The sequence below is a fragment of the Sitodiplosis mosellana genome, unplaced genomic scaffold (assembly GCF_009176505.1).
Source record: "Sitodiplosis mosellana isolate CC-2019 unplaced genomic scaffold, AAFC_SMos_1.0 Smas_scaffold_3, whole genome shotgun sequence".
Lineage (NCBI taxonomy): Eukaryota > Metazoa > Arthropoda > Insecta > Diptera > Cecidomyiidae > Sitodiplosis > Sitodiplosis mosellana.
In genome coordinates this window covers 7766924-7778495 of record NW_022595246.1, presented here as the reverse complement: position 1 = coordinate 7778495, position 11572 = coordinate 7766924, and positions in this window count along the sequence as shown.

Genomic DNA, 11572 nt, shown 5'->3' with positions numbered 1-11572 from the left:
AGAGAGAGAGAGAGAGAGAGAGAGAGAGAGAGAGAGAGAGAGAGAGCGTCCAAAACAGAGACCATGAAGCGAATCAACAGCGGCTGCAGCAGCCGACATTTGTACATGCTGTCATTAGGCGGCAGCACATTCATGTATTCGTCGACACTTACCGTTTCTCTCTGTTTGAATTTTGTTGTTTAATTATTGGCGGCTGGCTCTTAGCTATTCAGATTGTGCAGTCATGATTTCCTTTCGAAACAATTAAATTCCAAAACAATTCGAGTGAACACATCTCACTTAAATGGTGCTCTTTAGCTCGGCTCACGCTACTGGATACACATCGTGGCCACTTTGTTTTTCGGCCCAAAAACGAAAAATCTTTCTAATAAGTTTCCAATTTGTTCTCATTTCATTGTGAATTGAATATCTCCAACCGACCGTGTCGAGATTTGTTTGGAAAAAAAGAAAACAATCGTTCAGTCGCATGGTATGAGCACGATTTCGATGCAGCCATTTTTGTTGAATTCTTTTTCTGTTCATACATAGACGCCGATCGAAATCGATAAATAATCAAAACTAGAAAATCACCAAATGAACCGCCGACCAAACCGAAATCGAAAGAGCATACCAGCTCGCCACGAATTAATGAAGATGCTCGATGAAAAAATCTCAAGAAGCATCAAAAGTGATTCGCAATTCGATTTCGTCGGACGCCGACCGACCGACTGACCACATGAACGAGCCGGGTAACGTTGAGATCACGAAAACCTTCACTGCGATGTGCACAGAATAAGAGCGAGCTGGGAGATAGAGTGGAGAGAGAGAAAAAAATGATACAAACGAATTTATCTTTTTCACCATTTTGGCTGTAATGCCAATTACTTGTTCAGACAGAGCCTGAAGGCGTTTATGGTTTTATAATTTTTCTTGTATTTTAATTTAAACGACCTTTCGTAGGAGAGCAACGCATCGACGATGATATGAACTGCACATCGACACACATTCCATTTTCAGAGATAGGGTTCTTTTCCATATCTGATTTATACCATTTTTATTCTGTAATTTCTCAAGATTCCAATTTAAGATCACTATCAATTTGTAATTGCACAGGAAGCTGATATGATCCAAAAATTTGCAATCTTTTTTTTCTACCTCTTCTGATTCAAAATGTCTGAATATAACACCTGTTTTTGCAAGTGTTCGTCGTTCGCACACGTGAAATGCCTATCGGTGACAAAATATTTGGGGAATGCATGCAATTTGATTAGAAAATGCGTTCGAAGACGACAACGACAACGACAACGACGAAAACACCATCCACATTGCAATAAAGGCGCTCTCAAAAATTGTTTTCTCCGTCTCAATGCCAAATGCATTTGGGTAGCCGTTGTGCATGTATGTGTGAGAGAGAGATAGAATTCGGTGCGCGATGGAGTTCGTTCGTTCGTTTTTTTTTTTTTCGTGTATGTGATTTAATTGGTTTATTTCAATCAGCTCGAAGCTGAAATGCTGAAAAATAATAATTCCATGTGTTGTGCCGTCTGCCACCAGCATCTCTCTCACCCATACGGTATCCACCACATCGTTTCGTTTACAAATTAAAATTCCATTTTATAATTTTCAAATATTCCTTATCCACAGAAAACTGCATTGTCCATTTGGTGTACGCGCGCTTCGATGGAACGAGACGATGGAAAGTGAATTCGGAATGTGTATGAGAGCGCACGGCCAAGATATCAACGTCGACCGTATGGATGGAAGAATAACAACCACACAGCGCACAGAACTGCTACACAAAACTTGATTAATTGAATAATCATACACAATAAAATAAACTATAAAACTTAAAACAAACCAACGAACAGGAACAGCAATTTAACAACCGCAGCGTGCACCGTGACAGAGAAGACGAAACCGGAGAGAGAGAGAGAGAGAGAGAGAGGGAGAGAGAGAGAGTGGGAGAGAAAAAGAAACAGCGGCGCACACGTAACGTAATAAGAAAGAGCTCTTGGTCCAGGTCGCGATGATGATGAAGAAGAACAAGATGCTTGGCAATACGTATGAAAACCAGTTTCGATAGGTTCTTTTCTCTTTTTTTCGCTTCAGAATTTATACAAACAGCATATTTTTGGTTTGGCAACCAAGACCAAACCATCCAAAAGAAAAATCGCTTCAGATTTTTTTTTTGCTGGTAGAATTTTTCGTAGTGATTCGATTGTTTTTTCCTTCTCCTTCGTTGTTTGAGCCATGGTCTGTGCTTAGTTTTTGGTAAACATTTCATATCATAAAAATGTTTATTGATTCGATTGAACCCACAGAGCAAATGGAATAAGTGAAGAGCACGAAAGGGAAAAAAAGAGTGCACGAAATCGATTCGAAGAGGGAGAGAGAGCAAGCGAAGAAAAAATGCCAACCAGCAATATTGTCTCATAATTGGAAGAGCTATAGTAAGAACGAAAGGGAGATAAGAAGCACAGTTAATATTATTTTATTTGACTTGGCGATTGAATCGCATTCGAATGCTATTATTTTATCGAAGAGCATCTCTAAATTGGCAATACGAGTGCATGTTGTGCTGATAAGATTTTGTGTAATCATAAAAACCAGCAAGTGAGAGAGAGCGAGGGAGCAAAGAACAACTGACGAAACGAAAGAAAGAAAAAAAAGTCGTGTATAAAGAGTAAGAACCGAACCGCACATGCACACACACACAATGAGTGAATGAGAAAAAGAAAGAGCTAAATTAACATTTATGGGAGTTCTTGCTCTTGTTTTCACATAAAAATTATTCCTCTGATGATCTTTTATTCTCTTTCTCTGTTGCTCTCTCTCTCTTTCTCGCCATCTCTTCATTTCTTGCTGCTTGTGCGATGATTTCCATCGTTTCGTTGCATTGCTGATTTTGAAATCGTCTTCAATTTAATGCTCTCTAGTACAATGGCACTTGAACAATGCGAATCTTCAAGATCTTGCAGTTTTTCGTTATATTCCGAAATGAATACAACGACGACAGAAGAAAAAAATTTGAAGAAGAACCAGAGAGAGAGAGCAGCGTAGACAAATTCAAGAAGATGAAATAAAATTCAAACAAACATTAGTCCATATTAAAAATTATTATGATTTCTTTCCATTATATTTCCGTATTGTTAGTTGGTCGGGGCTTTTTTGTGTACTGCAGAAGTTACGCTCCTTCCTCTTTATTCCATAACTGCCATGATGCGAACAGAGAACAAAATCGAATATTATTATCATTTGTTGTTGTTGTTGTTGCTGCAATCGAAATGTGCTCAAGATACTGACGCGATCCGATCTCTCTCTCTCTCTCTCTCTCTCTCTCTCTCTCTCTCTCTCTCTCTCTCTCTCTCTCTCTCTCTCTCTCTCTCTCTCTGTCTGTCTCTCGGATCATAATCGTCATCATCGTCGTCATCGTCATTTTCAAAGTTTTGAGCGCTTTTGCACAAATTCATACAATGAAAATTGAATTGTTAACGATTATTCGTGTGGCATTGTGTGTGCTTTTCAATTCTCCTCAGTCCCATTTAATACTTTAATGAGCTGAATGAGATGCGGCGAGGTCGTCGTCGTCGTCATCTCGATCGATCGATTCAATTCCCATAAAAGAACCAGAACTTACTTGCTGGAATTCAAGTTGTGGTGTGTATATTCATCTCGCGTCTCTGGCTGAAAGAGATTTTGCGTGCAAAATTGCACGATGAACAAATACGAGTTGAAAGGAAAGGTTGTAACAATTACGTTTAATGGCATTTAATCATAACTTCACGAGACATTTTCGCATACTTTTTTTTTGCCCCGCTCTCAATCACAATCGGTTGTGCAAATATCCAAATTAAAAACCATGTTTAATACTATACGCGCGTAATTGTTTAAACAATCAACGTTTAATTGGCAAAACTCAAGCAAAATTGAACGAATAAATAAAAGCGACGATTCAGCGGCAAACTATTATCAAATTTTCAATGACAGCAATAAAATGCTCGAATTTATTCCTTCGGTATTTTTTTTTTTTTTTTTTGGAAGAACATATTAAAAATCATGAGCAACCCACAGAATAAATGCGCTTGAAACGAACAAAATTCGCATTTTTATTGGCCAATCGCCAAAAAAGTTCGAAAAGTCAGTGGTTCGTCTCGATAAATTCACCAATCAAATCGTATCTCTATGTGCGAGACTTGATGCTAAAATAGAACAGAAGTCAATTTATGCAAATGCTTCAAATCGATTCGAGCACGGAATTTGCGTAATTTTGTAATTAAATCAATTCATACTTGCAATCAATTTATTAATCGCGTTTTGCGTATTTCTCAGCGGCTCCACCAATCTGTCAATATCGATGAAAAGAGAGAAATTCATGATGAAAAGATCCATTTTTGCATAAGATGAAAGAAGAGCATGGGAAAGAGAGCGAGCGATGGAAGGAGAGAAGCAGAAAGTGTGTTCGAGTTGTGTGGTTTTTGGGAATGCGAGTGAGCAAGCAAGCCAACGATCGAAGAATGTGTTAAATAAAGTCTTCTTCTCTTTCAATCAATTTCGTGGTCACATTGACTCAATTCTGTGGTCGCACAATTTAAATATTATTGCCATAAAAAAAACGTTCCATGCTCGCCGAATTGAGAATGCGGTGACGCTATTAGCTCATTTAATGAATTTAACAAACCACAAACTGACTTTGAATCCGTTCAACTCTCTGAATCTGCTCCCCTTTAACGAATCGAAATTTATTTTTTCCGCATTTGTTATTTTCGTTTTCAGTGTGTTGATGTGTGGTTGACAAAACATATGCTTCGCCATCGCTGTAAATCGGAGAATTTATGAACCCACCGAATACAGTTCAACCTCATTCATTTTGCATTTCGAATTTTTAGTATCTGTTTATACTATTCTGCATTTTGTTCAATGCTTCGTTCTTTTCGTTCGCTCTTTTTTCCTTATTGGTTTTGGGTAAACACGAGCCAAACTGAAAGACAAAATCAACATATACGAAGAGACAAAAAAAAGTGCTGATTCCAAAAGCAATCATTATGGAAATGCATAAAATTTCGAGCGCAGTAACACAGGATCACATGGGCGACGGAGTCTGTTGCTCTTTAATTATGTTTGTGCATTTAATTAGATTTTGGTTTTGTAAATGCAGAAATTGCAATGTAAAGCGGTGGGTTTAGATCTGCGTGTTACTGATGTCCACATTCACACACACACACATACACACTCATCTGGGATGTAACTTTCACGTTTCTTTTTGCCATTCATCGGTGGAAATGCAGCGTCTCCACACACAGACACACACACACACGCACTGTGCCACATTCTGTTCGTCGTTGTGACTGTCGAATTTACTTAACAACCAGAGCATGTTAAATTAACACGAAATTCTGAATGACGGAATAGAAAAACGACGCAAATGAAAATGGGTCTTAATGACATGAAATTATCCAAAAATCGAGTAAAAACGATGATTATCATCCAAAACACACAAAATTGGGTTGAGAGCAAGCGAACGAGCGAGCGAGTGCGCATTTATTATTCGTTAGTTTTAAATGAAATTGGATTTTCGGCAGAGAATTTATCTGGTGAAAATGCAGTTTTGAATTTTCTGAAAAGCGTTTTAATCAAGCCGCACTTTCTCCAAATGTACAATGATATTCGATGCATAACATTACAAGAGTTTGTAAGCGAATAAATTTCCAACGACATCAGCTCTCTTTCGGTGTTGCAATCACTGTTGTTTGTCACTTGCCGCACACATTACCCCATCTCGCAAACGAAAGATGCATAAAAAAAGTAACACGCAAATGATGACGACACTCCACTTTTGCTTTATGAAATGTCGTACACGAAGTGCTTGATGCACTTGCTTAAGTTTCAAGTCAAGTTCAATTTGGTAAATAAGCAATGCACACACAGAGAGAGTATGATTCGAGTTCGAGTTGTCGACGTCAACAGATTTTTCGGGAGCTCACTCTTCCACCATACCATCCAGATAAAGGAGCCAACCGACCGATATTAACCAACGTTTGCTGCTGAACCAAGCAAACATCGTGACTCTTCGTTCACCCGATTTGGCGAAAAAGCAAACCAGAAACATTGTCATTGCGTCTTCAAATTAGGCAAATATTGTTGTAGTTTGTGCTGAGTGGGAGTGCAAGAGAGAAAGACAGAGACAACGAAAACGACAAAGTCTTTCATCTGATGCTTTTAACACAGACACGATTGAATGCTGCATTTTAATAAAATTCATAAATTTAATGGATGCTGTTATTGTGTGCAGTGCACACTACTGCATCGTTTGCATTACCAAATTGCAAACTTGATTAATGTTGAATGTGATTCAAGAACTTTGCACAAAAAGTGAAACAACAAAAGTGCCGAAAGGGTGAGAAAGAGTGAGGCAGAGATGAGAAGATGAAGTATGTTTTCATTTGATGTTCAGAATGGTTTTGTTGTGCATCATATAAAATAGAGCGTCCAATGAACATATAAACATCCGAATAAATTAGAATGACTTTAATCTAACTATGCAAATGTTTCGCCCCTGATTTCAACTGTCGAAACTGCTTCGCATTTGCTTTAATTTCTGATGCCAAAGCTAGATTTATGGCCAATGCAAATATCAGCCGCTTCAAAAGCACACGGAAAAACACAACCGAAAATCCTCGTAATACATTGCATTTTGCAGTTTCGCATTATGAATTAAATTTCAAAATGAGGCAAAAAACGATGAGATTTTTCATTAAAATTTTGAACCAAATCCAAAAGCAGCTTACTTGCTGAAAGTACTTAAATTTTTCCCTGAGCCAAATATCTTTTTTCCGCAGTCTCAACTCTTCAGTAAACTTACTAAACTCAGTCGGACGATTTTTCTTCTGCTTCTTTCGTTCGTCTCGTCAAATCAATTATTTACTAAAGCTTTTATTACTTTGAAGCGCATCAGCAAAATTCTGTGATAAAAATTGCCGTTGACTTTGTTCAATGCTTTTAAAAAATATTTATTTTAAATGAATATATATGCAAGTTTTAATCATATTTATCCTGAAGAGAAGAAAAGAAACGGAACTAATAGTTGTGAGTGTAAAATTGATATCACTGCAACGTGATGAAAGCATGAATAAACTATTCTCTTTTGGCCTGCAACAGCAAAAAATGTGAAGAAAAATTTAATTTTCTCGTCGTAGGAAAAATTCATTGAAGTTATACGGAAAGTCATTGAAATATTTAAAACAAAATGAACGCAAAACGGCAAAAAATTCTCCTTTTTCCATATTGAATTTAATCTTAGTAATGAAACGAAGTTAAACAATTGCATTTCTTTCAGCATGCAGTGAAAGAATTCTTGGAGTGTTTCAAGAGAAAAGTTTCGTTATCGTTGGCACGAAATCAACAATAACAACAACAACAAAAAAAACGGAATGTTGTGGGCCACTGTTTGCTTTGCACACAGTCCCCAATAAGACTTTAAATTGAATAAGCATATGTCAAAAATTGAAGCGAAGAAAAAAAGAATCGGTTTTGCTGTTGCGTCTTTATCAAGTCGTGCATGAATGCCGTTCCGAATGCAATTAAAATATATTCGAACATTTTGTCGCGTGATTTTGTCGAATTCCACAACGCAGCGAGAGAGAGAGAGAGAGGAAAAAACCGCAATATTTTTTTTTGTCCAGACTCTACTTCGGAATCGGCACAGTTTGTGAACGAAATGAAAAATGCAAAAGATTGCAACTGAACTGATTTGCGTTGTTGATAAAATTAATTTATTCACCATTAACGGCCCAAAGTAAGGTTCTTGAAATATGCACAAATTCATGCATATCCGACCCGAGGTAAAAAAACAACGCTACATCCATACCAGCAGCAAAAACAGCAACGAAACAAAAACAGAAACGCAAATATAAATAATAAAGAGCGCAATAAAACGAGAGCAAGAGAAAGAGTTAAGTCAAATATGGACTGGCAATCATTGCGCGTTTTGCGAGATAAGAAATGTAAAATTGTATGTAAAGCAACTGAAAAAGAGGAATGAAAATCGAATCAAATTTACCTCTCGCACTAATGCATAAATGGAAGGCAATAACAATATCGCCAATACAGCGATTGCCAGAGAGTGCGAACAAGTATGCCGTCCATTGTGCATGCACATGGGATAAAATGCATACGAATGCGAATAAGATGGAACCGAACGAAAAAAAAATGAAAGAGAGAGAGAGAGAGCCAGAGTCAGCTGAAGATATCGGAATAGCGTTCACGATGAACAACAAACGGAATAAACAAACAATAAATTGTCATTTGCTTATCTTAAAACATTTAATAAACGCGATTACTACTGAAAATGCAAAATGATTATTGCCTTATCGACACCCGACCGTAAGACACTGTGATTCGGATGGTGAATGCAGGCCTCAAATTTACATCTCATTTCGAACCTCATTTTGTGCGCGGTATAAAATCAAAAAGGAGCCCGAAAAAAACGAGTCGAGAATAATATGTCGAATATAAATGATAAGATTCTGACAAATTTATTACTCTGCACGCCTTTTGCATTCGAGCGATATATATTTTCATCAAACTGCATTATGCAATCTGCTGACAGAAGCACGCCATTTTGACAAAGTAAAGGCGAATTACGGTGCCGAAGAGAGAGAGAGAGAGAGAGAGAGAGAAAATAAAAACAAATTTTATTTATGGCTTAAATTCAATGTAGCCATAAAATGCGCCCAATGATCAACCACATCAATATTGTCCATATGTGTCAATCCAGAAAAACGCTAATATAATCTTCTGCTGACTACTGGATACACCGACTTGCATCGCATGATGTGATTTTTGTCGCCAATCGGATTTGTCTCCGATAAACCGCTGAACTTTTGATTTTTTTTCATCATCATTATTTTATTCCGCAATTTCGAATGTGTTTTTTTTTTGCTGTGATTCGATGTGTAGGAGTTAGTTTTATCTTGTTAAAAAAAGGTTGCTGGTGTTAATCGTGAGTATAATTTCAATAAATCCTGATTTTTATGGCATTTCATTTTATGGACGAGAATGGATTTAAGGCAACGTTTATCTCTCTCTCTCGCCCGCTATCGTTTCGAAGTTAAAGACGCAAACATTTTAAGAAAATTGCATTGATTGAAACTAAAAAAAAAATCAACGCTATTCCTATGCAGTTTTTTTATTAGTCTAACAATCTGTACAAATTGTGTATGTGTGAACAAGCTCTGCATGGGGGTGGCCAAGACTATAAGATCGGCGCTCGTGCTCATTCTTGCCAACTGACACACTTACACACACATACACAACACTTTACAATCGACATATAATTTTTTATTTTCGTGTCACCGGATTTGTTTTTCCGTTCCACATGCGATAACGTGCGATAATGCCATGTTTCGGAATCATTTTATGTTCTCTCCATTTTCAAAGTTTCTAGAAAATAGTTTCAATTTTATGCCATCGCATTTTATGCGATTCAAATGCGATGCATCGAAAGTTTATCCATTTTGCGTCATTCGTATTTGTTGACATTTTTGCAATTCGTCAGCAAAATTACCATATTCAATGCATAAAATGCCATTGTCAGTGTGATATACGTGTGTGTGTGTGAGTGAATGTATGTCGCGTACGCTCGTCCGCTCGCTTGCTCGCACATCGCAATCCGTATAAAATATCCAATTTATTGTGGAATTCGATTCCACTGGGTTCGGTGGTGCGTGTGCGATTGTTGAATAGAACTGAAATTATGCGAAAGCACAAAATATGAACACAACCTAGCAATTTTTATTGTGAATCGCAAATTCGTGGGTGTTTCATCGTCGTTGTTGTTGTCGTCGTCAGATGAATGCTCATTTTGCTATGAAATTACGTTGAAAAGTGTTTCCGAAATCCATGTATGCATCATTACACTTTGATGGGCAATCAAAATGTCTCGCATAGCACATACACATCAACCCAACGATGGATGAATGACGAAAATGCAGCACATCGATTTGTCAAGTGATGAATCGGTATATACGTGGCAAGTGAAAATCTGCCGCCACCAGTCAGTCACACAGTCAAGTGACACTCGTGCAACTCGCAAACTTATCAATAACCCGAAAAATTTTGATGACACAGTGAATAGAACGTAATCTCTACGATTTGCCGAATTTCCATGTTTCTGATTTTAAGCACTTCACTCAACCGAACGAGTGCGAATACGCGAGAGTGTGAGGATAAATCGGCATTTGATCGTTTAAAAATAGCGCATCGTCAGGATTTGCACTGTTTTTGTGAGCAGGAACAGCACGCTGTTATGTGCCAATCATGATTGGCCAGGCCAAGAATTTAAATCGTCTCTTTGACCTCGTGCAAAATTTTCCGGTTCAATTTTCAATGCTTCAATATTCGGTGAATAATATTCGCTGGTCGAAAAGAGGACTCTAGAACCTTTTCACATGCCGACCACTCAATTTGCAGTAGTGTGTTTGAATTACATGACCTATAAATTCAGTGAAATTTAAACGATGCCACATTACCAACTATGATGGATGTTTCAAATACAATACCATGATTCAAAAAGGAAGCGAGAAAATATCAGTTTTCTATCCCAATTCACAAAGGATACAATTTAATAGTGGGATCGTGTTGATGACCGGCATTTCGACGAATTTCAATGAAATGCAGTTAATTTTAATTACAGCAATATCAACACGATGGACTCATACAATGCAGCTATTTTCATTTGAAATTCCTGGAAAACGATAACATTTGCAATTTGTGCCAATGAAAGAAGCCTCATCTGTAATAATGGAATTCGGTTGAACCCATATGAGGTTGTGCATATGCACGAATCTCATTTCAAACCTATATTTAGTGCAGAATCCAGAGGTTTAAATGGCGGTCATACACAGTAATTAAAATAATTTGATGCCCATAACGGTTTAATTTCAAAATCGTGCTACGATTGACGTTAAATCCGATCTAGCACGATGATTCTTTAGTTGAGGTAATTGATGTAATTTTTCTTATTACATTATGCAAGACATTATAAATTAACCCAATGATATTCGATGGTGTTGGCACAGTTTAATTAAAATTAATAATGATATCATATCACTGTCAATGCTTATGGTCTAGATGTTCTTATGAGCAGTAGCCTATTTCACCAAATGTTTTCACGAGATTTTCTTCTCAAGTTTTTTTTGTGAAACAAATGTATCTAAATGTAGCAATGAAAAAATCTCAATAGAAACGTGAAAATATTCTCATTTTTTTGACATGAGCGCAAATTTTAAATTTTCATTTATTTTTGAGCCAACCATGATGTGATCTCACATTTTTGTGAAAAAATCTTGAAATTTCAAGTTGGCGCTCAAAATAATGTCAAAAAAATGAGAATATTTTCACGTTTTACTTTTCCGTACACAACGTGTCAAGGGAAAGTATAGGAATTGGTCCCGACAACTTTTTTCGCAAAATTGGTTTAGATCATCATAAAAACTCATGAAACGCGTAGAAAATCACTTTTTGAGACACTTTTCCGTTCGTGTGCCGTCGTCGTCGTTGTCGTCGTTGTCGTCGTTGTCGTCGTTGTCGTCGTTGT